Here is a 25,594-nt window from a genome sequence, read left to right as displayed (position 1 = left end):
CGCAGCACATTAAACTGTAGTGAAATCATATAATAGGTGCAAAAAATATCTAGACATAAAGAAAATGTAATAAATCTTCACAAAATGAGTCTCCAATCTGGAGTCATATGAAACAAAAAGCTGTATTGTGTAAAGTGCTTTGAACTTTAATAATTGCCCTCGTAGGGATAAACAGGACGGAGTATCTCTGATCGTCCTCAGCGCCTCATGTTCCTCTCTGGTGTTTGTTACATCTCATCCAGATGCAGAGCTAAAAGCACTCTTTACAAACAGCACAGTTCAATATCTCCAACCCAGAAAAACAAATCATTTGTGTGTAAGTCAGCCCTCTGATCAGCATATAAATACAAGCCTTTTATAATGGCTTTATTCTGTCTGATGTTCTAGCACCACAGCCTCTGTGTCATATTTCTGAGTCTAAGGCTGCGGTCCTAATGGTCTAGTTGCTGAGTCCAGCCTAATTTTCAGTTTGAAAGCCCATTTTGTTGCCACTCCATTATTCTGTCTGATTGCCTTCTCGTTAGCTGCTTTCTGGGGGAGGATTTGATTTTGCCCTGAAGAAATTCTGCTGTAAGTCGTCTGGCCGCTTTGACATGGTGAATCGTTGCTTTGTGGAAGGTTTCCCTGTTCAACGTCTGCCAAAAGTATTCATGCACAGCGAACATTTTCCTGTTTTGACATGTGACACGCATAAACGCCAATGAGTTTCACTGAAATTTAATGTGACAAACTTTTCATTTTTAAAAACAAGTTTGGAAGCCACATAATTTTTCCTCTACTTCACAATGATGCACTAGATTGTTGTTATATCTAATTAAGCTAAAATAAAATTCATTGAGGTCTGTGGCTGTAATGCAGCTTAGTTTAATTCTAGTTTGCTTTAAAGAGAAGGCCACACAATTTACACTTAAAACATGTGCTACCCGAAGACAAACTCAAGTTTAAGACTCTGAAGTTGCAAAAATAAAGACTTTAGACTCAACCTACTTGTGCCTTGGACTTGTAGTTTGAATCTCTAGTCTCAGTACCGATAGTCGGTATGAAAGCTACAGACTGCAGTTGCTATGGATGTTTTTTTGTTTTTTTGTGAAAGTGAGGCACTTGATTATTAGCCATAATTAGTCATCAGATAAAGTTAATTAAATAACTTTGCATCACTTCAAACCAAACTGAACTTACTTTGCTTCCAACATTGTCTTGCTGTTACGCTATTCTTCCTGCTGGGAATACCAAAATAAAAGCTCTTCCTGTTCCATTCATCGAGAAGTTCAGCACTCATTCACTGACTTAACACACATTGCCTTGTTCAATATTTTGTTGTTAAAGCTTATATTTGAACTTCTTGATTATTTTATTTATAGTTCAGAATTAAGACTTTCAATGTTGATTTAGAGAATAATATTAAAAACTCTCCAGTTTATTTCAGTTGATGAATTGATACTTTAGTTGTGAGCATCTCTGTTAAATCAGAATTAAATCAGGAAACAAACAGATTCATTTTTAACATTGTCAGATAAAGAGGCAGTCTGACACCAAGCTCAAACTCTAGAAAGTTAGTCTTACAGAGCTAAAATGTCATCTAAAGAGGAATAAATGAACTTGCATTCAAATGTATGTAAGTGTGACTTAGAAGTTTGTGTCTAACTTTTGAATTTATGAAAAGAGTGTGAAAAGTGAGTTTTTACAGTGTTTTCCTTTTCACTGTTTTGATAAATCACTTTTTCTTTTACAAGTTTAAATTTAAGTGCTGGGTTTCAAAGACTGTGCGTTCATTACTGTGTAATCTATAGTTTGGATCTTGATGTCAGCTACTTTTGGCTTTTATTGACTTAAGTGTCAGGTACCGAGGCCACACGATACCACTGTGGGTGGAAATTGTGCTTCATCCCTTCATCATCTGACTGGGACGTTAATATGTTTTATCCTGTTGTAGGAGAGGCATATCTAATGTCTTTTGAACTTTTTCAAATTTTTTTTTGCTACAACCACAAACATTGATTCATTTTATGTGATTTACTCTGCCATACTTTCACTTTTGTCGGTGTAATATCATTTTCAGGTAATGGTGCTCTTACTTAAGAACAATTTCTTGGTACTTTACTAGTTACTCAATGAAGAAAAAGCATGTTTTAATCAAAAACACAATTGACACAGACGCACAGTTGAATGAAAATAGGACGTCTTGTCAGAGTATAAGTTTCATGATTTTTAAAAATTTTTACATCTGTTTAGTTTTTTGTGCTATTTGGACGTCAACTGAATACACGATAAAGATTAATTACTGCAATTCTCTGGGTATTTTTTGGATGACTACTTTTTACTTCGGAGTAAAAATATGTTGTTGAATATAGAGTTAAGCAGAATAAAACCAGTTTTAAGCTGTTTTAATATTGTTTTTTTTTTATTTTGTCCTCATGAGGATACTAAGTCTGTGTTTTTTTTTTCTTGTTTTTAAAAATTTTAAAGCCCATTTTTAATCATCTTATATTTATATTTATTGTGTGTTTATGTTACGTTTTCTTGAATCGTATCACATTTTTTAAACTATTACCAGCACTAAAATAAATACAAGCATTTTGAAAGTTCTCCTAAAAAATAGCGACAATCTGTTAGGTGTTAGATTTTAATCTGTGATCTGAATTCGAAAACCATTCTGGGATGTTGGTGGCAACCTGGATCTCTCTAGGCAGAGCAAGTTGAGCCTCGCTTTGCAAAACCTAATCTAAGGATCAAAGCACGTCGCCTCGGTGAACTCTTCATAGCTAATCAATAATCGAACTGGCTTATGATGGCTTTCACTCATTACAACTCTTTAATAAAAGCCCACCCTGTGTTGACTGGTGCCTTGAGTGGAATAAACACACAGAACCATATGGTGACCCAAATGTCTGTTTACTCACACAGGAGCAACTCAAAGTCACCAAGAGGGAACAGCAGTCTTTACTAGCAGGCAGCTCCATCTAAATCAACCATAACTGCTGCAGCAACATCACTTTAATGTTTCCCCAAACTGCTTGATATGTCCTGTTCCTTAGGAGCTCTTCAGCATCTCAAACCTAATCAAAATGCATATCAGATTTTTAAAACGTCCAGAAGATTTGGGGGAAGAAAATGCTCTAATCAATGCACAGCAGCTGGCAGTTATCAGCTGCAAACCCTGCATTTTCAAGCTTGATTATCTTTCCCAGAGTCAAGAGTTTTAAACTCCAAATTGTGAGGTCTCACACAACCTTCAGCAACATATGGTTTGCTCTTTTATTTACTCTTTTAGCTGCAGGTGCACAACCCTGTAGCACTTTCCCCAATCATGGCGATGCAGCTGTTTCGTCTCTCTGCACATATGGAGTCAGGTGACAAAAGGTTTTTTTTGTCCTCTGAATTTTCCACAAGAGGGGAGGCTTGCTGTAGGAATACAGGGTGAATCTGTAATATGTACCGCATGAGGGAAGAGGCAGGGTTGTCATGGTGCATGGGTCAGTTTTCCCTGAGAAGACCACCAGCTTGGCTTCATACGTCAGTGGAGCACAGCGAGACATAAATAGAGAGGAGGGCAGGTGACACTTCTTCAGCTGTCACCGTCTCCAGTATTCAAAGCCCCATATGTTCCCTTCCACCTTAAATTACACTATAGCATCTGCTTCAGCTTGGCACACACTAGCACTAATGGAAATACAGAAAATAACATTCGGATTGTTTCTGAGTGAGATTAAAGCAATGTTTATTTTAAGACCATGGAGGGAACACAAGACCTTAAATCTCTTCTTTAAGTAGCTTTAAAATGTTTTTAATGGGCCTCTTGGATTAGTCAAAACAGACCTTATTTTTCCAGAATCATCTTTATATGAACCTAAAATGACATGTTTAGTAGAAGTGTTGCCTGAATGCTGGTGGTCACATCATATCTTAAAAACACATTGATTTTGTGATCTTTTGCAATCAAAATAACGGATTTTGTGGTGCTACATTTAGAAATATTTGGAAGGAATTTTGCTAAATTTGTGCTCATGTAGGACAGTAAAAGTGACTTTGTTTAAAGATTAGGGTTATGGCCAGAGGCCATTGCGAATGTTGATTTACCAAAAGGAAATGTGGAGGTCAACAGAACAGAATCTTAAAATGCCAGTAAAGACTTTTCCACTGATTACTGGGAAGGACATAAATAATATTTAACATACAATATTTAAATATAAGAACACATAAAAATGGTGGCTAGTTTAAAAAAAAAAAAAGAACTTGTTTTAAATATTACCTTTTGAGCGATACCTGGAAGACAGGCATTTAACCTTTCAAATGTCAGAATGTTTAAATTAAAACTAGAAAAAAAATTTGAAATATAAAAAACAAAGAAAAGAAATTACCATGATATATATTTCAAGCAACATCTGATTCCTAACATTACGTTTATAGATTGGTAAATAATAGATTTTGATTTAAAACTATATATATATAAAGAACTAAATACAAATAAAACCTTTGGCAGACAATGCTGTAACATGGTAGATGCTAGTAAGAGATATAGAGAGGGTTATGAAAAGTTATATACATCATATCATGCCTCCCATCTCACCCTGAATGACAGCCATATTGATCAGCACTGAATCTGACACAGAGGAAACTCTTACCCAGAGTTTCTCATATTACAACCTCAGTCTGCTGATACACACATGCACACAAACACACACATACAGACATATCTATTTAGAGCCACACTGGTGCTGTTTGTGCTGCAAATAATTATTTCAGTTCTCAATTAATCTACCGATTGTTCTGACAATTAATCAATCAGGTAAAAAAAATTGGTACATTCTACAGATCTTCCATTTAAGCCATTTTTCATGTGGCTTAGAAAAATATTTACAGCCTTTTTTTAACTTTACATGTAAAATGTAATTACCCTCTGTGTATTTAACCCCACCTGTGTTCTTTGTTCCTCGTCAGGTTTGTCCAGTACCTGTTGTCACGCTTACCCCATCTAAATATTAAATGATTACTGAACTAGCTGAACTAGCACAAACAACATAGAGAAATAGTTTTAAAGCTTCATAATCCACCCAGTGACAATCCAGACAAGGTTTTATTACAAAAGCCTTCAGTGTAGTTGTTTCCCAGCAGAAAACTTACATCTCAACATGTTTGACAAGACACTCATTCCCTTGTCCTATCTGCCTGCTTCCTCAGTGTGTACGGAGAACACTGAGAGGAACAGCAGGACCCACAGTGTATGAGGGCAAGAGATGAGTTGAGACAGTGAGTTAAAGCCACAGGGGTGCCAGGGATTCGCTTTTCCCTCCACACTGACTAAATATTTGATGGGAGGAGGTGGTGGAGAACAGAGGAGCTGAGGTTGGGAGGGTGGATCTCCTTTGGGAGTGTACAAAGTGTCCCAAACATGCAATGGGCTGAGTGGGAGGTCAGGGTGCTACATGAGTTGCCCCAGTCCTGAAGGTGAATTATTCATCCAGATTAGGTCAACACTAGAACTGCATTATGTGCTTTGTGCAGTGGAAAACATAAAGGCTTTTAGCACTCAGACAATACAGAGAAGGAGCTGAAAGCCATGTTGTGTGGGAGATTAACAAAAAAACAAAATAGAAAGTATACATGAAACAAGCAGGAGGAGTGGAAACAGCATGACAAGATATAACAGGAAAGGCCTGGCTCGTAAGGAGAGGAGAGATAGAGTTAATTAGGTGGCCCTGTGTTGCAGGATGCGGTTTAACAGTCACAACTTTGCTTTTAACAATAAAGTAACGAGGAGAACTCTGGATGCTTGATGTGGATTAAACACCACAACAGACATTGACTTCTCTTAGATGTCACAGCTTTTATTTGTTTGTTTTTTGCATGCTTGAAATGTAAAACAAGAACATTTTTGCGCAGACAAGCATAAAAAATCTTCAAAGGTCACACAGTCCTGCTTTCATACAGTAAAATGCTGAACTGAACTCTGCTGACACCGTTTAGCTTTTGTTTGTCATTAGATATGCTCTTTCAAATATATTACATAAATTATTTCCAAAATTAGTCATAGCTGTCATTGCTTAGTTCTCCCACAGAGCTGACTTTATGTACCACTCTGACATTAGAGGGAAACCGAGACGCAGACTTTAAAATGTGATCCAGAGTAGATCTTAACATTCATACTCCACATTCCTGAACGTAGTGTGAAGTGGACACTGACGTTAAAATCCACTCCGCTACACTCTGAAGTGCACGTGCAATATTTCTCCATATGTGTGTGTGTGTGTGTGTATTATTATGTGTGTATCCGTGGAAGAAAAGATGCAGAAGCTACAAAAGTCTGCAACGTGGGAACTTTCTGCACAGGCGATCTCCTCATGCACAAACACACAAATCCTGATAATGGTAGCCTGTTTCTGTGCAAATTTATTTACCGATGAAGCTGCAATGTGTTAATTATGCCAGCATTGTGCTTTCACGCTTTGCCGGGAGCCTGGTTAAATATTAATGTTTTCTTTCTTAAATGAAAATGAACCATCTGCAACGTTGCAGTAGAGTAAATGGTTGAGGTCCGTCGTGTGTAAATAGGAGCATAAATCTGCTCCATTCATTTCTCTGCACACGGTAGAAACACATTTGCAGACAGAAACATTTTTTCCTCTGGCTTTATAGTTGAGTACTACGTAATCAAATGGTGTATTGTTCAGATAAAATGGACTGGTCTCTTTAATAAAACATAACGGAGATGAAAAATGTCGCCTGGGTCCAGTTAAGCTTTGCTTATGAAAATTAATATTTACAGATTTACATAATAAAATATTGCACTCATGGGAATTTAAGAAAGTTTTGTCTTTTTCTGTTTTATTTTTTTAAAGAATATTGCATGAAATTACCACCTGAACGTGAAGACGGGTTTGGATGTTAATCAGCATAAATCTATAAAGTAAAAAAAACTTGAAATTTTGTTGGGAATAAAATCAGACACTCTGTGATTATAAAATGTAATAATAATCACTTGTAGGGCAATGATTACAAGTGCAAAAAATGTAAATTACTAAGGTATTATTTTTCCTTGACTTCCTCCATAAAAAATTGATTTGCAAAGACTGTTCAAAGTGAAAGTAATTTGTCTCTGATTTCAATAAAAATAAACTTTTATAATTCAAGTAAAATGTGAAAAAAGTGGAAATGTGGAAAAAGTAAAAGCTTTTCTAGCACAGTTCATATACAAGATATTCAACAAAATAAAAGAAATTAAGTAAAAAATAAAAAAGCTGTTATAAACTCTATAGTTTTTAGTCCTTGTTAAAACACTATCTCTGCATAACTCAGATTTTCAGAAAGAGAGAAAAGATATGAATACAAGAGGCCTAAGAATGGAGCCTTGAGGTACCCCATCTTATCTTTGTTTACTCAGATTTGGGATAACTAAATTACACTCCAGGTGAGACAACTTTAACCACCCAGTTATAAACTCACCTATAAACTCACAAAAAGGATTTCTCTTTCTTTTTGTACTGGTGGATGTTGGATCACAGGATGTTTCCTGAGGAGGGGGGATACACCAAAAAGCTTGAATCGGGCTCAATTACCTCCATTAGAGATAGTGAGGACTGTACATGCTGACATGCCTGTTTGAAAGGTGGAGATAAGGTTTCCTCTGTCAGGGAAACATGCTGAGAGGGGTCAGTGATAGGATGTGGGTCTCCAAAGACACAAACAACCTAGACAGACAGGAGACAGACTACAAAGATGACAGGTGTACAGGCTTTGTTACTGCCATGCCGAAAGATCTTGACAATCTTAAACAATTCCCAACCAGAGATGGAGGGATGTTTATGCATCCAGACACAGGTAATGAAAATCTATTTCATTTCTTTTGTTTATCCTGCATGTCCTTGCCTGGGACGACAAGTTCAGGAGATTGTAGAAATGCCATTTGCAATTTATTTGGGGAAACAGTACCTTTTTCCCTCCATTTAAGCGGCGGGCCTGTGAGTGAAGGTGTGCCTGTTTATGAAAGCAGACAGGCAGCCTGGCAGAGGGTGCGAATTCTGCCTGCAGAGATGTCAAACACAATGATGTGGTAGGAGGCTGCGATGGAGTTCCTCTTAGATCGCCAAGAACTCAAAATACACATGAAGGTTTGTTCAAGGACGCTTATTATACTGACAAACACACATGAGCAAACATACTCAATGGGAGAGGAACATCAGCAAAGTAACTCTCATCAGGCCGATCAGGAGCAATCACCTGTGCGTTACAAAAACAGCTAATGTTGGCACTATTCGCCTAACTCTATTGTCTAATTTTGACTCCTCGATAATTGTGTTACACGTGTCAGGTCCCTGGAGCCGGGACGGTCCTGCGGATCATTTTAAAGTGCCCCAAATTAATTAATTAAAGTGTGTTAATCTCATTGAGATGGGAGGGGATGGAGAGAGCAAAGGGCCCTTATAACTCATCCAATTAGGTAATTGAGTGCTTACTTGGATTAGAGGGAATGAAAGGAGGAGCCCTAGAGAGACTGAGAAATTCTGCTTCTGTTATGCAGTATATAAGCTATATATTCAGTTATTAACATAAGAAATTGCTTTAAGCGGTGCTGTGCATAGTAGGTGAGAACCTCAATCTGCAACCTGGACATGCAACAAAAAATGATGGAAACTGATAACGTTTTCTGATGAGATCACCAACAGAAATGAGTTTACGTTTTAAAAACCTTATAGTTATCATATATAAAAACAAAATAGTGCGTTTTGCACACAAATAACAACCCAATGTATCAAAATACTGAGCCAAAAAAACATTGTGTTCGAGCCCGAGTCTGAAGTAAACTCGATTATCATTTTAATTAAATTTTACTGCTTTCAATTTTAGACCATTTTTGATTAAGTGGTGTAATTTCTTCCACCTCCATTTTGTTGCTTGTTGTAACCGCAGAGTGAGTGAAGTGCAGATCCTTTGTGACTGATAGGAGCAGGGCAGAGGTGTGAGAGCATTTATTGTGCAGTGCACTGCGCTTGTTACAGAAAAACTATCTTTAAAACTTTTCTTATGTTCTTATTCTTTTTTTTATTGTTGTATATTTTGTCTTAGAAAATGTATGCTTCCACTTATCTTTAACTTGCTGCTGGTACACTAGAACTTCCCCACATTAAGAAGTATTTCTACTCTATTTTATTAAGAATGGCACAATAAGAGCACATACCTAAATCTGATTGAAAAGCAACAGAAGGCTATGACCAGGGGATATAACATCAATGGAACAGATTTGCATTTGTGTAAAGAAAGAAAAGCAAAATTCAAGCTAAATCCAGATGTGCCACACCAGTATCTGCTGGCCAAAAAGATGAAACAGTGCTTCAACAAGGAAATAAAGGATGTGAACGTATGAAACTTCAACTTTCAATTCTTTGGACTAAAAATCTAAAGGTTGAAAAAGCTTTGCTCATCCTGGCATTTTACGTTTGGTTAGTAGATTTTGTGTTTCCAATGTTCTTAACAACTGACAGCTCTGTGATCCCATATGCAGCTATAACCACATGCCATAAAAATGACATCATTAAAGTACAATAAGTTAACCTGAAACAAAACGTGGCCGAACAGCCGCAGTGAGACCAAGGGAAATGTAAGCAAAGTTGTAAAAATTGAGCTGGCCAGTCTCTGGATGCTGCAGCAATCAAAGATGTGCTTGTTAAAGTAGCAGACTGCCTCAGTAAAGATGCCAAATTCTATTTCATTTAAAGCAAACTGCCAGCCTCAGGACTTTCTGCCACTTAAAGAGAGCATCTCCTAATTCCCCTAAGTGCTTCACATTGCAAAAGTCACTCTGTACAAATTAATGAACAAATCAACAAAAGCATTGCCAAGCTCTTATTGAAGCACTTTTCTCAAGCAATTAGCAATTAGTGAAAGTACATTATCAGACCTGATGGAACAATAATGGTAAAAGCAGCATCTTTCAGGTGGAAAAAGACAAAATAAATGCAAAAGTTTGAGAGGGTTTTTCCCCCCGCTGAGTAACCTGTCTGCCTACAGAGCAGCCCAGATTATGCATGAATCTGGCCGCTTATCAGCTGACCTTTAAATTGGAGCCGCAGAGTGTCTGCAAGCCCAGGGGCTGACGCTTGCACCTGATTGGCTGCTTCTCCACAGACCTGCTGACAATAGAAATTAACAGAGCCAGGAAGGCATAACCACAGGCAGAAGGAGTATACAGGAGTGGAGTCAGATAGAGAGAGTTGGAGGAAAGAGAGAAGGATTGGGAGTATGGGGGGTGTTGGGGTTTGGTTGCATCAATATAACAACACATTTGCACTTTTTCCTCCAACTTTCTGTCTTTTCTTAAGCTTCAGGGGAGAAGGGAGATGTCATTATGTGCTGTGTAGCATGCTAAAATTGGAGCGAGAAAGGATGGACAAATGCTTGGTATCACCTGGATTTCTTCTCACTCTGTCACTCCTTCTGTCTAGAGTTTGTTTCTATGTTCCCAGTATTTTTAAACATCAGTGGTGGAATGCTCTAGAGACTATGGAAGAGAATTAGGGCCACTAAAAAAAAGCTAAATAATTCTATTATTTTCATGATATTTTGATATCCACTGTCAGAATTCTGAGACTAAAGTTTGAATTGTAACTTTTGATCTCAGATGATTAAAGTCAATTCTAAGATTAAAGTCAGAATTATGAGATTAAAGTTATAATTTTGACTTTTTTTCTAAGAATTTAACTTTGACCTTAGAATTGTGATTTTATCCTCAAAATTTTGACTTTTTATCTCAGAAGTTTAAAATACAAATTCTGAGGAAAAAAAAAAGAATGATTTTCTTTTCAGTGGCCCTGATCATATCCTGTTCTGGACAAACTGGGATTGTTTGGTAGATAAATGTGTTATGTAAGTGAGGGGAAGATGGTGGAGGAGATGGAGGCTGAAGATGAGGTCTGTGTTCTGTCATCCACAGAGAAAAATGGGGCTCTGTGTGTGTGTGAAGGATGATGGATTACATGGGAGCCAGGCGCTCTGTGTGTATGTGTGTCTCTCAGCCACTTTGGGGCTGTGTACACAGGTAAAGCATGGCTGGGAATTAATATTTCCACAGACAGCTGCAAAATAAGGTAATTAAATAAGGCTAATATTTGTAAGTGTGAATCCCAGGGAGATCTCTTCAGTACTGTACAAAGCTGGGGAGTCCTGATTTATAATCAGGCTGCTGTTAACAGGAGCTCAGGTGGTTAAGTAAATAGTGTTTTTTCTGCTTATAAAAACATCTGAATCAAAAGGACCAGGATATTTACATTTTAATATAATACGGTAGGAATATTATTTACTGATTTACTCAACATTTATTGCTCAATAACGAGTTTAAAATGTGTGTAATTTGTACTCAGAGGAGAATTAAGGAATAACAAGATTGATTCAAACTGGGAACCACAACAGAAGAGTAAGGAGTGCTTACTGTGGTCAGGACTCAGTTATGGAGCCAATCGGACTCCGTGTGTCTGTTTTCCCCAGTCCCGTCCTGAGTGACGGGGAAATCCTTTCACAAACAGCCGTTTTCACAGCCGCAGAGAGTGACTCAGACTGAAACGCTTTCAGATCTGGAACATGCTGAATGTTTAAATTAGGAACGACAATGGAAGCTTTTTTTTTTTTTGCAGAACGTCAGAAGGTTTGGAGGAAAAACAACAAAAATGTTGCATTAAAATAACATGAAGTACACACCAAAAACGTAACAAAAATGTTTTTTGATCGATTCATTCTCAAGAAGTCAAATCCAGTGTGACGTTAGTATTGAGAGAGACTGATGGTAGAGATTTTTATGAATATCTGTTTTCCATTTGATTCCAGACCTTCTCTTGAGACATAACATATATTCAACCTGAGCTGTGGGTGTTTGTATGGTGTGATACTTTCAACAAGCCAAGAGAGAGTGTGACCAGATTTAGCTCTGTGTCCGTCAGCAACACAAAAATCCCACAGAGATGCTGCACAATCCTATGTCTGTGTCTGCGTGTGTGTGTGTGCATACTTCAACATACTCGGGTGAGACTTTATCACAACCTGCCACATTTCTTGCAGGAAGATAAAAGGGGCCAAATGAGCAAGATTGTGGCTTTGTGTGAGACCAATATACTGCATTTATCTGTGTGTGTGTGTGAGTGTGTGGGTGAGAGTGCGAGCGAGGGTGTTTGTCATTGATGGATCTGTGTTCAATGACCTACACGTTACAGATAAGGAGGGGAAATTATCAGGGTAAGAACAAGAATGCTCAAGTGTAGGTTAAATAAATACTCAGCCATGCAAAAGCTGGAGATGTGGAGAAAAACATTCCAACATGAAGGGTCACGAAGGACATCACTGGCCATTTCAACTATTTTATATGGTGATACAGATGAACACTATTAAAATTTCCATGGGTCAGACTTTCACTGACAAATCCTTAAAATAATGACAAATAATTGAAATTACAGGGAGTATTGGGGCTAATTTTCCAAATCAGTATGAGCAGGATCCACTGATTTTTATGGAAAGTTGCAGTGTTTGAGATTTATTTGACTGATGCATAATTTATGGTCCTGAGGACCTACTGTTAAATATTATTTCACTGATTGCAGGTTTTTCTGTTGTCCTTTTGACTGAATAGCTGCTGCATTTTGCCTGCAAATATTTTGTAATATATGTCTAAATTAGGTGAATTTATTGCCAGGTCATTTTTCCATTTTGCCAGATCACGTAGCAGCTTTTATATCTAAAGCGAAAAATTAACAGCCAATCCAGGTGATCGGCAAAGATCGGCCTCATGGGTGATCGGCAAAGATCGGCCTCATGGGTGATCGGCAAAGATCGGCCTCATGGGTGATCGGCAAAGATCGGCCTCATGGGTGATCGGTATCGGAATCGGCAGCAAAAAACCTGATGGAAGCGTCCCTGGTCTTAACCAAAACAGTCAAACTTTTCAATAATATGAAACCATGTATCTTTCTTTTCACTAATGTTAGATTTTGAATCTACAATAATTGGTATATAATTTTTCTACAAAAATCAGACTACTTTCTCTGTTCTACTAAACATTGAATGTTTAACTTACTGTTGAGCAGCTGAAAAGTGGAAAAAAAAAAATATATATATTTTTTGTAATCTAGACAAAAGGGTTTAATGCGGTGCAGGTGGATTCAGAGACATTGCTACGGGCAAAAACTAAAAGCAGTCTCTAGATTGTAGTTCTGTAGATAAGTTTGTAAATAATCTATTTTGTTATTCAGGAGGAAAAAAACTGGAAGAAAGTGCTCCAGATGATTCCCACTGCACAACATGGTGGCCACCATCCTGCATGCACCATAGAGGCCATCCTTATTTCTAAAAAGAATGAATAAATAAAGATTGTAGCACAAGGCGCTAAGAAACATTTTCCTGGATAATAAGAGGCTGATGTGAACATGAACACACCCAACATATTGTTTCTCAAGCATAAAACTAAAGAAAACAAATGAAACAGAGTAGAAATATTTTATTGCTTAACTCTTCTATACTAAAAAGAGTTGGAAGTTAGAAAGGACAGATTTAACCTGCTGGTGCAGAAAAAAGAATCTCAGACTCCAATAGTCTCCTCTTGGAATGAGGCATGGATGTGTTTGCTCCTTGGAGCTCAGATGAGGAATTTGCCGCATGACGGAGCACATCTCTCCCTCTTAAGGAGCGTTGTTGTATTTCATTAGGGATGAGATTCATCACTGTAGGTAAACAAAAGAGCCGTGGAAATCAGAGTTGGAGGATTTCCTGCTCTGTCCTCGGCTCTGTCTCCTGCACACATTTAAAAACAAACATATCGGTTGACAGAAACCAGGTAAAGGACAAACCAAGCAAAACAACCACAAACTTCTATTCTCATCGGGATTTTATACAACTGAACATCATAAAACAGTGAAATTAGCAGAAAGTTATACTTTTATATTAGCAAATGAAAACCTGAAAATGTGTCGTGAACTTTTGTATTTATTATTTTCAACAAATAAGTGTGAATCCCATGTGCCATTTACATATTTTTCTTTTAATTATTATTACATCAGTTTCAATCTTCCATCTCACAGTTTTCAGAACACTGAAAAAATTTAAATGAAATACAATTTTCTTTCCACTGATCTGTCATGTAAAATCCCAATGCATATGACAACAAAATGCTACTGCAGAGTGCTGTGTGATCGGTTTGTGAACCTTCATTATTCTGCACCTTAAGATGACATCACTCCCTGGCAGCCCTGGGAGTTAAACAGCCATGATTTTTCCCCTCCTCATTGAAAAATGGAGCCAGTCCTTCAGAGGCCTGAACATGCGGGTCATGACTCTGTTCTTCTGGTCAGAGGACGGCATCGTTGTTTGAGTGAAAGGACGCTTCGGCGGTCCATTTGGGACCCGTTTCAGCTCCAACCTTGAAGAAATGGCTCAGATAAGGACAGCAGAGAGACCAATTTAACAGGTCACAACCCTGTCTCAGAGCGGGAAAGACACAGCGGGAGCGTGTGAACACTGCCGGGGGGGTTCTGTCCCATGATGAGATGCTGGAGATATCTAACTGTAGCCCCGACCCGGCAGCCCAGGCTGTCAGCCTATTGATTCACGGCTCGAACAGTTGGGGAGACAGGGACATGTTGGGTTTGTGCAGCCTCCACACTGGTGTGTTCATCTACATGCTGTAGACATTTTGTAAAGAAAGACATGCTGACCACCAGTATGAAGGCTGGGACAGAGACAAACAGCTGAGGCTTTCATATATGACGAAGTCAACAGCTGCATGTGAGAAACAACACATCTATTCATGACAGATGTGAAACACACACACACACACACCGGACACTGGCCCCATTGTAGCAGGGCCGATAAGAGGGACGACATGTAGGCTGTACGAGTTACAGTGTGGGAGAGTCAAAGGGAGATGTTACCACACGCTACCAGACAGTCCTGTGTGTCTTCTGCTGTATTTAACACAAAGACGGTGCTTGTCTGCTGCAGGCAGCATGCTGGCTCCGGTCGAGACAGCCGACGGAGCGTGGGATGGACCTGGAGGTGCATGTAAGAAATATTGAATAATAGGTGGACTTCAATGAAAGCTTTGACGTTGACATAAACAAAACATTAAAGAGGAAGCAGAACAAAAAAGAAAGAGAAACTGAATAAAAGTATTACACAACAATATAAAAAAGTGAGCATCAGAGAGAACTAAGGCGATGTTCACACAGCAGGCGAATGCAATAGAAATCCGACAAATCAGACTGAACGGCCCAATTCCAATATTTTCACAAAGAAATAAAAATAAAAAATCAGATTTGTACCACTTCCATAGGAGGTACTAATTTGGAAACGTGTCGGATTGTTTTCAAATCGCCTCCATTCTGAAAGGCCACCTCCATACATTATTACTTCAGTGAGCAACACGCTGCTGTGTGGCGTCAACGTTCTTCTAACACTTTGGGGAAACCATCCATACCAGTCGTATAAATAGTTTACCAGCCAAAAAGAAATAAAAAGATTTCAGCAAAATAAATGGAATTCAGCGTCAAGCCCTGCTGTGTGAACGTAACCAAAGAATTCACTCCTTATATTTGAAGATTCATCTCTTTATAACAGCAAGGATAATATCAACAGCATCTATGCAGATGCAGCTCTGATCAAACTTCATAAACTTTCCTGTCTGAGACGATGTGAAACTGCTGACCAGAAGATACCGTCCTTGTTTAGCAGATTGAGTTTTGTGCTTTGGCAGCTGTAGGAACCCATTTCTGGACCGCATCGGGCTCTTGGGGAGAGGTCAATGTCGGGGATGCCTGCCAGGTGAGAAAGGTTGGCTCAGGTTTAATCAATGGCCGCCAATGGTGGGGGGCGCATGCAGGCGGGTAGACAGGCTGGCACTGAATCCTACCAGCAGGAGATAAAACTATTCCTGCTGGGGTTCACCGTCCAAATCCTGAGCTTCCGCTGCGGTGGAGAAACTCACGCTTCAAGACGGTTTAGGGGATTGATTTGACAGCTAATTTACAGGGAAGATTTGCATAAGACTATGTTCTAATGAAGCAGGCTTTTCCTCGCTCCCCTTTGTCTTCCTCCACTCTCTCTTTTAGCTCGATCCTTCCTTTTTTCAACCACAGCAAATAGTAACAGATAATGCAAGCAAATTAAAGGGACAAGAGATTCAAATTGGATATTGATCAGGAGACGAAAGCCTTGTGTTTTCTCCTGTTAAAGCTTGTGTTTAAATGATTGATTCACAATGTAGCTTTCCACATCCCACTGATGTGGAGTTTCTCTGGGAATGGTAGTTCTTCTTTACCATCAATAGGTCCACAACATGTCACGCCATGCTAAGTGCTTTGACACAGCCACACAAAGAGCCCCAACTATCTGATGCCAATCTCCCAAGGTCTGGGTGTCACCCAGGTGTAGGCTTTCAGAGAGAGCAAGGACAAAGTCTCCACTTCAACAGCTCCACATAAAGCAGCCTGACTCAGAGCAGAAAGGCCAAAATACAACTTCTGTGTCATGTGAATGTGAAAAGGAGGGAGGAGAAAATATGAGAGAGCAGTTATTGAACCTACAGAGAAGAAAATAAAGCCTCTCTTTCATCTGGAAATCTCAAAGTGTAAGAAAAAAAAAACTGTTCACAACTGCAAAGACCGTGGAATTACACAGTTTTTCTGCAAACTCCATAACGTACATAAATAGTAGTCATCACCTTTCTGCCTCTACTTTTTTATTTCTAAAAGGGACAATGAAAAATAACTGGTATGTTTCTAGTTTTCACCAGCTACACAGTAACATAACAATGCTCCAATAAACAGATTTGTTTTTATTTTTGCTGATCTATTAAAGAATGGGCTCTGACCACTGCTTTGACTTTCACCATTTGTAAAAATGAACTACAAAAAGCATGGTACTAGCTAACTAGCATCACAAACTAACCTATTTGTGTGCATATCATATCATTGCTGCACAACACAAACATACAATTAAAACTTTTGTCATATTATACTTGTGGGCAAATCTTGTCTAAAGCAACTACATATTAAGGTTGATATCACAACACTTCAGCATTACGTTCGGCCATCTCGGATTTGTCCCAGTAACCAAAACAATATGACAAAACAACCACCAGAGGGAGTTCTGGGGAGTTTTACAAACACTGGTAATCTAGTGTAACTTACAAAAGGCACAAAAAAGTGTGGTTAAAGTTGTTAAATGTACCTAATTTATTATTGATTAAGAACTGAAAAGATTCTCTTTTAGACATCACATATAAACCTCAATCTTATCTGTGGGCTTTTTACCATGTACACAGAAATGAATGTGTGGGAAACAAACCGGTCCAAGAATAGAGCCCTGTAGGACCCCAACATGACGGTCCAAGTGGTTGCTAGCAGTTGGCTCCCTGCTCAGTGGTTTTCTGACTCAACTTGGTTGTGATGGATTTCCAAGATGCTGATGTAAAATATGTACCTAGCAATAAACCTGTAGAACTGTTTCTTTAAAAGTGGTGTAAAACTGTCTGGATTTTATTTTAAGTGTTTCACCAGAGCCTTTCCATGTTTTTCCCCACTATATGATGTAGAATTTTATGGGGCTTGATATTTTTCATCATTCCGCCATCGGTAAAGGAAAAGAAAAGGTGAAAGTCAGAAAGATTATGAATTAAAAAGCTTTCAAGAATAATGGCAGGTTGTTTGAAAGGGAAGGTGAGCATAAGGAACATATATAAATCCTTATGTGAAAAATTCAAATCTTCACACTCTTTTTTTTTTTTTTTACAGTTTGGATTTGATTTAGAAAAGGTTGCCTGCAATCAGTGATTTCCAAGCACTCGGGAGACAGGAGTAAGTGAGAGCCAATCACTGAGCTTTTTGACCTACAGGCTGCACTTAACTTCCTCTTTTTCTGATAGCGAGAACAAAAGGGAGCAATGGTGGGAAAGATGGAGGCTTCAAAAGATCAAGAGAGACAAATCTGGAGCTTTATAGAGGGAAAGAAGAACTGAACTGAAAAATACAGAAATAAAACATCGGAAGCGATGTAAAGAGATGTGACAGGTGGAGCAAAACGGGTTACAAAATCATTTGTGATTAACAGACAGCCTGCAAAAACAGAGTTGCCAACTGTCTTTGTAAATCTCACACTGTGACTTCCCAATACAAGCTGTTACTGTGTACCTCTTGATAATAAAAGCTAAGGACGCACAATATACCTGCACTAACATCAGTCGATGTTAGTTACTTTCACAAAAATCCTCACAGCACAAACGTAGAAGACAGTGATATGTTTGCTTTTCTCTTGTATTCCTGGTGACAGACTGAAGGTGTCGTAGTCTTTGTTCTCATAAAAAGCTACAACAAGTCACTGGTAGCAATTTGCTTAAGCACTTGTAAGTTGACAGAAATTCACAAAAGAACTCAATCATCAGCTGCTGCCCTAGTTCCCCTTCAAGGATACCTACAGGCACACAATTTACTGTTTTAATAAACTGCTGCTGTTGCAGCTAAAGAGATTATTTTTGTTATAGAGAATAAAAGCTCTGTTTTAATGACTGGTTCTTAATTTGTTCAGCCTGGCAGAGCTTTATAGTGAGTTTCAGTCATCTGTTCAGCTGAAAAATCTCCCTTTGTTGTTAGTTAGCAGGTCTGCACCATTCCCTGCAGAGCTTATGGAGACCAGAAGCACAAAATAAAAGAGTTAATATCCAGAAACAAAACTGCCATCTGAAGGCTCATAAAGAATGAAAAAAGAACACAGAGCAATTTTTGCAGACAGCATGTTTATGCTTCACCCTCAATGGTAATAAAGTCAACATTTCTTTCTACTGATTTCACTGTGAAATCAGTTCATGTGTAAGAATGAACTGAAAAGTCAATATTGATTTCTTAATCAATGATTCATTTCCAGAAATCCAGCTCTTAGGAATCAGCCACAGGTTGACTAATAAGGTTTTCTTCTTTATGTAGGAACCTTTTTTTTCAAAATCTGGAAAATGGAGAGAGCACACAATTTTAAATTCACATGTCAAACATGTCACACCATGGGCATGAATGGAGATGTGTGCATTCCTCCATAGTTTCAAATCCAACAAGCTAAACACATAAATCAAGCAAGATCAACCTCATGAACACTGCAATTTATATGGAAATAATGTAACAGAGTAATAGAGAGTTCAATGAAAAAGTATTCATCTCCTTGCAGATATTTCCAGTTTTTGCTTTTTTTTCCACTCGAAAACATTTTAATGCGACAAATAAGACGAAGGAACCTGTGAGAAAAAAACCCTTCTTCACAGCTCTGCACTTGCAGCAAAAATTCAGAAAGGAGAAGAGAAATTGATTTTATTAATGGCATTTAAAGAAGTGAGAAGTAAAACATCTTTGACCATAAAGAAGGAGTTAATAAAAACGACTGTGTCAGCTGTGTGCAAGTCTGTTTGCAGCTTGATGACGTCTCTCCATTTCTGTGTCCCTAGATAGACCAGCGCTGAGATTTCTGCCATCACCCAGATAAGGTGGAATGTAGAATGACAGGAATTTCAAACCTACATAACAAACAATGAAATTCTAATTACCAGCCAGCGCAAACAATTTTCCCTGCTGTGACATTTGGACTGTGGGACTGTTCAATTATTCATTGGCACTCTCGCCTTGCTGGAAAAGAAAAAAAAAAAGAGAAGGAAAAAATTAAAAGAGTGAATGACGCAGCTGAGGGCCTGATATATTTATTCTGGTTTAAAACCTGTGTTGGGACAAATCTGAATAAAGCAATCATCTATTCACGCCAGGACCCGTTTCAAATTCAGCAAGAACATAAAACAGCGGTGACCCTGTTTCCCTCGAAATGTCAGAGGGACGTTGACTTCTCGGAAAGTTTAGCAATGAATTGGTCTCGCTCAGTGTATAAATATACTTTTCAGATCAGAGAAAGAAGATGTTCCTTGGCACAAGCGTAACTGAGGATTTTCTTGTAATGAAAGTCTCGTTTTAGTTCAAAGCTGAACAAATGTTATTCCAATCAGCAGAGGCTCAATGTGGGCATGACTTTGAATGCTTATCCCTATTTAAGGAAGGCACACACAGCCAAACAACACAATTATTTCAGCAACATTACACCTTTTCTCTTCTGTTGTATTGACAACGTTTGACTGAGGGACCTTTTGCTCATATGCCTGGAAAAAGGCCCTTTAAATTATAAAAAGTGTTAAAATTTATGGAAATCATTTTTGTCAGCTGTAAGGAGGCTGGGTGAAGGGAACACAGTGTACAGCAAGGAAGAGTTCAGTGTTGAAGTATAACACCATCCAGAGCCTTCCATATTGTGTATTCTCATTGGATGACCTGCAGTCATCATCAAAATTCACCAGGGCCTGTAACTTAGCTGAGTCGCTCTGCAGATAAGAGACTGCCAGCCAAACTGAAGATGTATTAACGTCAGAGGAGAGAAATATATATCTTGCCATTTTCAAACTGCAGACAGCTTTTTTACTTTCTTCCTCTTCCTGCTATCCCTCTCTTTTTTTTTCTTTGACACAGAGAAGTAATTAATCTGCAACAGCGACACGGACTAGTGGCTTTGCCTCCTGGATGGCGAAAAAAGGCTAGATTTTTTATAAACTAAAAAGTTAATAAGGAGCAGAACATTTAAAATTCCATTATCAGGGTGAAGTGTGTGTGTGTTTGTTCCTAACCGCCACCTTTGGTCCGGACTCCCAGGATGCAAATGACCAAAACTGTTGAAGGGCTTAAAATAAAGTGCTTTCCAAGATAGCGAGAGCCTTGGCCACAGTTTGCTTAATAGGGGCAGCTGAGTGGTTTTTGATAGAGGGCAAAACAGATCACTACAGGAAAGTGATGCAGAAATTGTCACATGTAGAAGAATTCAGACAAGTTCACTGAATCATTCCTTCTGTAGTGATCTAGCATTAGGCATGGGTTGGTACGAAACAGTCTTGTGTGAAAAACATAATACGGCTTCTAGTACTAATAACAAAAACTAATAACAAAAATAAAATGTTATCCACTTGCCTTTCAATTCAATTAAAAAAACCTTTATAATATGAAACAATATGAAATTAGATGTTGTCATAACTCAGACCATCAAAGTATCTTCAAAGAGTCATTGTAGATGCAGTGATGTGGACAGGAAAGATCTCCAGTAGCAGTCAGTCTTGCAGTGAATCTAAAGAAGCTTCTGACTGAAGACTGTTCAGTTTTTCCACAATATCATTCCACAATACTGTTGTATTATGTATTTTGGTGTAAAGCACTTTGAACTGCCTTGTTGCTGAAATGTGCTGGACAAACAACTTGCATTTGATATTTTCTATTCATCATATTTACTTTCTCACCAGGGTTAGGCGTCTTAACTACTGGACTAGAAATGGAAACAAGTTACGGTTGGGTTTAACATGCATAATCTAACAATCACAATCTTATGATACTGTTCAACATATATACCTGTTGATCCAGTCAACATGTTTTATCTTTGACTCGACTTCCATCAATCCTCTGGAATTTGGGGTAAAGCATCCTTTTATTCATTGCACTGCAAAAACATAAAATCTTACCAAGGATTTTTTATTTTTATTTTGTCTACTTTGGAAGGTTCTTGAAAGTTAAGTTGGTGATATTTCAAGTGTGCTAAGATATTTGCACTAGAAACAAGACAAAAATACTTTGTGATTAGTAAGGCAGTCTGCTAAGGTAGGAAGTCAGGTCTAGAAAACTCAAAAATCTCTCAAATATTAAACATTAATCATTCACAGTAAGTCTTAATGAATTCACAAAGCAGATGAGTAAATTTAAACCCTTTAGGAATGAAACACCAGACTGTGCCAGAGAAAACTGTGGTCTCTCTGGCATGTTCTCTGGTGTCTCAATAAATGATATGGAAATCCCAAGAATGGCATGCTGTATATTTTGCAGTTTAAAATTATTTTTCTAAAACGTAATGCTTGTTTTTAAGTTCTGATTATAAACTTAAATGTAGAATACAATGCAACTGAAAATATAGTGTGTGTAGGTTAATACCTAAGTCAGGGTCAGCCTACCATCACGTATCTGTGCCTCCAGCAGTCCTGCCTTGTGTTGGCCGTTACACTCCTCTGCCTCCAGACATTTGATACCCACATAAACAAGAAACACACACTTTCACTTCACACACACGTACAGCCGGCAGCCAACTGCCCATGACATAAACACTACCGCAGGCTCACTGGGCGCCACTTAAAGGCTCCCACTTTGAAACTGACACTCCACTTGGCAGTGGCGCCAAACAAAAGACAGTTTGTGTGCACTTGTGTGCATGTGATGCGTGTGTGTGTGTGAATGTGTGTGATACTGAATGCCTGTGGATGTCCCAAAATTTCCCAACAAAAGCTGCACTAAGATTCTGCCAACTCTTCTCAACCTTGATCTTCCTTTTATTTGTCCCACAGGAAACTTTTCCCAACCACATCACTGTATGTTCCGACGTCTATTTTTGAAGTTTGTCCACTTCGCCCTAAGACGCGACCTTTCCCCACTCTCTTTCATCCGCAAAATGCGAGCGCGAATGTGTGCAAGAGTGTCTGAGTGGAAAGGTAAGGAGGTGTGCTCTGATGACACAGTTAAATCAAGCATGTCACCACATTCATGGCAGATTACCAGGCATGCTTTTAGAGCCAACTTCTTCTGACAGATGCAAAAACAAGGACGCGTCGCCCTGTAGGTGAATGTAATAATAGAAACAGTATGGCTGTGAAACCAAATTAGGACATCACACTGGGACTGGTTGGATAATGTTAGAATCTGCTGCAATAGAAATGGAAATGAGAGGTACAGCTTTTTGTTGTTGTTTTATGCCAATAGAGATTCATTGGATGAAGGTTTAAGGAAGCCGATGACAAACTAATCTATTAGATGTTTCACATCAACTAATAAAATATAATATAATACTTACAGTTTAGTGGAAATTGATCAACATCTGTAACAGTTTTTTTCTAACGCTGGTTATCAAGTTATTTAAACAGCTTTTAATCTTTTCATTTTCATATCATTTGTATATTAACCACTGTTCAACAACGTTTAATATCAAGACCTTTTAATTTACTGTGTTTAAGAAGTTAAATATTGATAGACAGCAATGACAAACAAAATGATCCAAATCTGTCAGTGGTGTTGAATTACAACAATTCTTTCCCGTGAAATACTTTCATAAAACCCAGTGAAACTTTAGGGAACGCTAAAAATATATAAATTGGATTATTATAAATACAGAAAAGAGCAACTAGCCTAATAAATAAAATATGCTGAACCGATTACTGATTCAGTCCCATGCTTCGTAGATAGTATGTTGAGATAAGAATTAGACTATTCTTAATTGTGCTAATATTTTATTAATGAAATAAGACAGTGGCACAATGATGATTTCCAAAAACCTTTAAAGTCTAAAATAATCAAAGATTAAAGTGGCTTTAATTATTTTAGACATCAAGTGTTTGTTTTGGAAAAACAGAAAAATAAGCCTTTGGGCTTCAGTTTGTTTCTTTTTTAGTTTATGGCTGTGGGGAGAATATTGTGTAGAGAATTATTTTGAACAACTAAAATGTTTTTGATTTGTTTTTTTGTTATGTGCCTAAAATTTGACTATAACCATAATATTATATTACATTACAGCATAATTCTGTCCATTAAGATGATTCAGTTTTAACATTTCATGGCACATATTGTCACAGTCAGAGTGTCTGGCAGCTTCTTCAAACTGCTGATACTCTTTATCAGCAGCCTGAAATAAACAAGAGACTGGTGGCCCAATCTGATTTGTGAATGATGAAAAACAGACTTGAAAATAACAAACTCAGATAGTACAACACCAAAGTTTGCTAAAATACATCGAGATGGAGAGTACCAGGAAGGTGGTAAAAAGTGCAAATGTGAAATAAATTTTCTGACATTGTAGTTGATTATTGTGTGATTGATGACATTGTCACTTTTAAATCTCTGAGAAACTTTATTAGAAACTAGATTTGAATAACTAATAAGAAGCACATACACTTTTGGAGTATGTGTCTTTGCGTGCATGTTGCATGGAAATTTGCAATTTTAAGTAAATATTCTGCTATGCTATACAAACACTGTTGAAAATACACTCATACTTGTAGGCTGAATTCTGTATAGCTTAAACTTTTATTTCAAGCTTTTAAGTAAAAAAATGTTGTAAAATGTATGACAAATTATTTGAACCACAACAAAAACTAACGCTTTAAATGTGACAAATTAAATCCCACCACACACAAACTATGAAAACAAATAAATAACACAGACTGATCACATGACACAAAAATGATCTTTTCATCATGACATCTCTCAGTTACTGTGACAAACTTGTATCAATCACCCAAACATGTATTTGTATCTGGGTGATTGATTACTTTGACAACAAATGTCATTTTGTGACAGATTCATAAATTAGTAAAATATGTTTCTAAAACTTCGGGTGTAGTTCCCAGTATGTAATCCATCAACACTGGTTCAAGAAAGTAAAAGTGGTGAAGCAGCGATCGGGTCAACGGAGGCCAAGGCTCAGGGATGCCTTTGTGAAGCAGCCCCTGGCCTCTGTCATGTAATCCGACAGACAAGGTGCATTAGCTCAGACTACTGAAGGAATTCATCCTGCTTTCTGATAGAAACAAAAACAACAGAGCATTGACATTTTTGCCCAAGTTGCACTATGATAAAATGGCAACCTGAGGTAGTTTGCTCCATTGTTGTGGTAACATGTTTTTACAAACACCAACAAACCAAAACATGGCAAGATAAGAAACAGTGTGAGAGTAGCTGAAAGATCTTTCTGTTTTAATTATCAATATATAAAAAACACTGCATCACTTGTTGTAAGATATTCAAAACATAACATTAAGGCTGACATTAATAATAAGCAGGCATTTGTTTTATAAGAATGGAAAGCAGTAGAACTGGACACTCTTGAACATTTCTGAATGATGTGACATCCTGCAGAAAAGAGACAGTGTCTTTTGTCCAGCATGTCATAAATAACTATATCATAAATAACTATGTCATAAATAATAATTATCACAATAAAATTACAGACTTTTGTTTGAGAAGCACTTCAAGACAATTTTGGCCTCTGCAGCTTTCTGTGGAGTCTTTGCAACCACATGTATGACAGCATTAATACTTTAGGTACCAAACATCTTTACAACTTAAAGATATTAAAGTAGGTAATTCTCCCATTACATGATGCTAAAATGCCAAAAAACAAAAAAGCTTACCAAGCATTTCTTTCTACTGCAAATGTCTTGGAAAACTTGAAATATGTGAAAAACTGACTTGCAAGTAACTTTTCAGCAACATAAAGTTGTTTAAAGTTAGTAATTCTTGAATTTTGATGTAAAAAGTACCATTTCTGCTGGGATTTGTGTTCACTTATAAGATGGGAATAATGTCTAGTTGAATGAAAAAATATCTTCCAATAAAATTAATACTTTTTAGTCCATATTCAAGAATTATTGACTTAAAACAAGATTCTATATCTTGCTGAGAAACTACTTGCAAGCTAGTTTTGTCTTATTTCAAGTGTCCGAAGATATTTGTACTAGAAACTAAACAGAAAA

Source organism: Gambusia affinis, linkage group LG16, assembly GCF_019740435.1.
Source record: "Gambusia affinis linkage group LG16, SWU_Gaff_1.0, whole genome shotgun sequence".
Classification (NCBI taxonomy): Eukaryota; Metazoa; Chordata; class Actinopteri; order Cyprinodontiformes; family Poeciliidae; genus Gambusia; species Gambusia affinis.
The sequence above is the reverse complement of the archived record's forward strand: the minus strand, read 5'-3'. Positions refer to the sequence as shown.